This window comes from Theropithecus gelada, chromosome 14, assembly GCF_003255815.1.
Source record: "Theropithecus gelada isolate Dixy chromosome 14, Tgel_1.0, whole genome shotgun sequence".
Lineage (NCBI taxonomy): Eukaryota > Metazoa > Chordata > Mammalia > Primates > Cercopithecidae > Theropithecus > Theropithecus gelada.
This window is the reverse complement of record NC_037682.1, coordinates 10,879,109-10,884,215: the sequence shown is the minus strand read 5'-3', so window position 1 is coordinate 10,884,215 and position 5,107 is coordinate 10,879,109. Positions and strand designations below refer to the sequence as shown.

General features: G+C 47.8%; 1 protein-coding gene across 6 annotated transcripts in view; it reads left to right on the top strand.

Moving 5' to 3' along the window:
* RTN3 (reticulon 3) overlaps positions 1-5,107 on the top strand; it is a 75,743-nt gene that overhangs the window by 61,856 nt on the left and 8,780 nt on the right. The window lies entirely within an intron of this gene.

Sequence of the window (5,107 nt, the reverse complement as noted above, 5' to 3'; positions counted from 1 at the left end):
CTCTAAATTCTTTTTTTTTTTTTTTTTTTTTTTTTTTTTTGAGACTGAGTCTGGCTCTGTCGCCCAGGCTGGAGTGCAGTGGCCGGATCTCAGCTCACTGCAAGCTCCGCCTCCCGGGTTTACGCCATTCTCCTGCCTCAGCCTCCCAAGTAGCTGGGACCACAGGCGCCCGCCACTTCGCCCGGCTAGTTTTTTGTATTTTTTAGTAGAGGCGGGGTTTCACCGTGTTAGCCAGGATGGTCTCGATCTCCTGACCTCGTGATCCACCCGTCTCGGCCTCCCAAAGTGCTGGGATTACAGGCTTGAGCCACCGCGCCCGGCGACTCTAAATTCTTGAGCAAGGCAGGGAAAGCAGAGCACCTAGAGCAGCGCTCAGTTAGATGGGGTTCTGAGTGCATGTTTAAACCCCCACATGGGTAAGACTTGAAATGACTTTCAAATCTTTTTTTTTTTGTTTTTTTTTTTTTTTTTGAGACGGAGTCTCGCGCTGTGTCACCCAGGTTGGAGTGCAGTGGCGCGATCTCAGCTCACTGCAAGCTCCGCCTCCCAGGTTCAGGCCATTCTCCTGCCTCAGCCTCCGAGTAGCTGGGACTACAGGCGCCCGCCACCACGCCCGGCTAGTTTTTTTGTATTTTTAGTAGAGACGGGGTTTCACCATGTTAGCCAGGATGGTCTCGATCTCCTGACCTCGTGATCCGCCCGCCTCGGCCTCCCAAAGTGCTGGGATTACAGGCTTGAGCCACCGCGCCCGGCTGACTTTCAAATCTTACTGAGTGTGTGCTGTTGGTAATATCAGAACTCAGTGTTTTTATTCTTGGTTTATTACTGATTTCCTCCTTATCTCTTACTAGTTTTCTTAACACTGGAGTCTTAATGAAGTCAGTAGATCTTCTAACTACATTTCTAGTATACAATTTCTAGCTTTTCTGATTGTGCTGTAACTTTAACAAATGTTTTCTTCACACTTTCCTCTTGAAAATCTTACCCCATAAATAATGTTGACTTTAACATGAGCAAATGACAGTTTTTTGAAAGCTCTTTTTTCATAGAGAAGGAGACCCTGCTGTGACCTCTCAGGACTACAACAGAATAGGTTTCTGGCCGCACCTATGCTCATTGTATTTTCTCTTGGTGAAAATAGAAGGAATAGCTTACAACTATATGTGGCATTAAAACATTTATTGCAGTTCAGCCACGGTGACTTACGCCTGTAATCCCAGCACTTTGGGAGGCTGAGGCAGGCAGATTACTTGAGGTCAGAAGTTCAAGACCAGCCTGGCCAACATGGTGAAACCTCGTCTCTACTGAAACTACAAAAATGAGCCAGACACGGTTGCAGGCACTTGTAATGCCATCTACTCGGGAGGCTGAGACAGGAGAATTGCTTGAACCCAGAGGCAGAGGTTGCAGTGAACGGAGATCCCACCACTGCACTCTAGCCTAGGTGACAGAGTGAGACTCTGTCTCAAAGTATAATAATAATTGCAAATTATGTTTTTTGTTTTTTTCTTTTTATTTTACTTTATTTTATTGTGTTTTATTTATTTATTTATTTTGAGACAGTATCTTGCTGTGTTGCCTGGGCTGGTCACCAGCTCCTGGGCTCAAGCAATCCTTACATTTCAGCCTCCCAAAGTGCTGGAATTACAGGCATGAGCCACTGCACTGGCATGTTTTTTCTTTTTTCTTTTTTTTCCCCCCGAGATGGAGTTTCATTCTTGTTGCCCAGCCTGGAGTGCAGTGGCACGATCTCGGCTCACTACTACCTCCGACTCATGGTTCAGCCTCAGCCTTCTGCCTCAACCTCCCTAGTAGCTGGGATTACAGGTGCCTGCCACCACACTTGGCTAATTTTTGCATTTTTAGTAGAGACAGGGTTTCACCATGTTGGTCAGGCTGTTCTCCTGACCTCAAGTGATCCGCCCACCTCGGCCTCCCAAAGTGCTGGGATTACAGGCGTGAGCCACAGGCCCGGCCCTGTTTTTTCTTTTTCTTTTTCTTTTTTTTTTTTTTTTTTGAGACGGAGCCTCACTCTGTCGCCCAGGCTGGAGTGCAATGGCCGGATCTCAACTCACTGCAAGCTCTGCCTCCCGGGTTCACACCATTCTCCTGCTTCAGCCTCCTGAGTAGCTGGGACTACAGGCGCCAGCCACCTCACCCAGCTAGTTTTTTGTATTTTTTAGTAGAGACGAGGTTTCACCGTGTTAGCCAGGATGGTCTCGATCTCCCGACCTCGCGATCCACCCGTCTCAGCCTCCCAAAGTGCTGGGATGAGCCACCGTGCCCGGCCGTTTTTTCTTTTTTAAGTAAAGGTCTTGTTCTGTCACCCGGGCTGTAGTGCAGTGGTGTGATCATGGCTCACTGCAGCCTTGAACTTCCAGACTCAGATGATCCTCCTGCCTCAGCCCACCACCCCACCCCAGGTAGTTGGGACAACAGGCATGTACCACCACACCAAGCTATTTTTTTTTTTATTTTTTATTAAAATGGAGTTTCACTATGTCACCCAGGCTGGTCTCAAACTCTGGGCTCAACGATCCTCCTGCCTCAGCCTCCCAAAGTACTGGGGAGTACAGGCGTGAGCTGCAAATTAGTTTTAACAAGTCAATATTGTTGAATGAGTAGATAAATGTTACTATTTTGCAACAAGCTCTGGTGTCTTAGTTTTTTTTTCTTTTTTTACCCCCTTATTTTGCTTGATACTGTTGTAGATTTGTAGTGTTTTGTTTGCCAAGGATGGTAGTTCATGCCTGTAATCCTACCACTTTGGGAGGACAAGGCAGGAGGATTGTTTGAGGCCAGGAGCTGGAGACCAGCCTTGGCAACATCAAACGACCCCATCTCTAAAAAAATATTTTTCTTTTTTTGAGATGGAGCCTTGTTCTGTCACCCAGGCTGGAGTGCAGTGGCATGATCTCTGCTCACTGCAACCTCCACCTCCCAGGTTCAAGCAATTCTCCTGCCTCAGGCTCCCAAGTAGCTGAGGTTACAGGCACCTCCCATCATGCCCGGCTAATTTTTGTATTTTTGTAGAGACAGGGTTTCACCATGTTGGCCAGGCTGGTCTTGAGCTCCTGACCTTAGGTGACCTGTCCACTCAGCCTCCCAAAGTTTTGGGATTACAGGTGTGAACCACCATGCCCAGCCCAAAAACTGTTATTTATTTATTTATTTATTTTAACATAGACTCTTGCTCTGTTGCCCAAGCTGGAGTGCAGTGGCATGTAATGTCTTTTAATTTTTAAAAATAGATTCCAGCTGGGCACAGTGGCTAACATCTGTAATCCCTGCACTTTGGGAGGCTGAGGTGGGTGGATCACGAGGTGAAAAGATCGAGACCACCCTGGCCAACATGATGAAACCCTGTCTCTACTAAAAGTACAAAAATTAGCTGGGCATGGTGGCACATGCCAGTAGTCCCAGCTACTTGGGAGGCTGAGGCAGGAGAATCGCTTCGACCCAGGAGGTGGAGGTTGCAGTGAGCCAAGATCTTGCCACTGCACTCCAGCCTGGCGACAGAGCAAGACTCTGTCTCAAAAAAAAAAAAAAAAAAAAGATTCTAATTGTGATATAAAGGTGTGTGAAAATAGCCATTTATAATAAAAGAATATGTCTGTCAGCATTTAATTGCTCAGACATGACTACAGCAAAGAAACATAAGATGTCAGATACTTGGCCGGGCACAGTGACTCACGCCGGTAATCCCAGCACTTTGGGAAGCAGAGGCGTCAGATCACAAGGTCAGGAGATCGAGACCATCCTGGCTAACACAGTGAAACCCCGTCTCTACTAAAAAATACAAAAAATTAGCTGGGCGTGGTGGCGGGCACCTGTAGTCCCAGCTACTCTGAAGGCTGAGGTAGGAGAATGGCTTGAACCCGGGAGGCGGAGCTTGCAGTGAGCGGAGATCGCGCCACTGCACTCCAGCCTGGGTGACAGAGCAAGACTCCGTCTCAGAAAAAAAAAAAAGAAAAAATCAGATACTTGCACCTGCCTGTATAATCGCCAATACAAATGTGATTTCCCAAAATGTTTTTTAAAAAATAAAACAGTAAAGTTTTAGCATAAACAAAATAAGTTTTGGAATCTTTGGGATATTTAAAACTGCTAGACTGGGCGTGGTGGCTCACATCTGTAATGCCAGCACTTTGGGAGGCTGAGGTGGGTGGATCACCTGAGGTCAGAGGTTCAAGACCAGCCGGCCAACATGGTGAAACCTCAGCTTTACTAAAAATACGAAAATTAGCCATGCAAGGTGGCAGGTGCCTGTAATCCCAGCTACTCGGGAGGTTTAGGTGGGAGAATATCTTGAACCCGGGAGGCGGAGTTTGCAGTGAGCCAAGATTGTGCCATTGCACTCCAGCCTGGACAACTGAGCGAAACACCGTCTCAGAAAAAGACTGCTTAAAAAAACCAGTACCGGCCGGGCGCGGTGGCTCAAGCCTGTAATCCCAGCACTTTGGGAGGCCGAGGCAGGTGGATCACGAGGTCAGGAGATCGAGACTATCCTGGCTAACATGGTGAAACCCCGTCTCTACTAAAAATACAAAAAACTAGCCGGGCGTGGTGGCGGGCGCCTGTAGTCTCAGCTACTTGGGAGGCTGAGGCAGGAGAATGGCGTGAACCCGGGAGGCGGAGCTTGCAGTGAGCCGAGATCACGCCACTGCACTCCAGCCTGGGAGCACAGCGAGACTCCGTCTCAAAAAAAAAAAAAAAAAACCAGTACCTTGTTTTTATGTGTTCTGGGCTCTTAATTGCAAATACACATGTGGTTTTCCAAAATGTTTAAAAAAAAAAAAAAGTGCCGGGCGCGGTGGCTCAAGCCTGTAATCCCAGCACTTTGGGAGGCCGAGACAGGTGGATCACGAGGTCAGGAGATCGAGACCATCCTGGCTAACACGGTGAAACCCCATCTCTACTAAAAAAAAATACAAAAAAACTAGCCGGCCATGGTGGCAGGCGCCTGTAGTCCCAGGTACTCGAGAGGCTGAGGCAGGAGAATGGCGTAAACCTGGGAGGCAGAGCTTACAGTGAGCTGAGATCCAGCCACTGCACTCCAGCCTGGGCGACAGAACGAGACTCCGTCTCAAAAAAAAAAAAAAAAAAC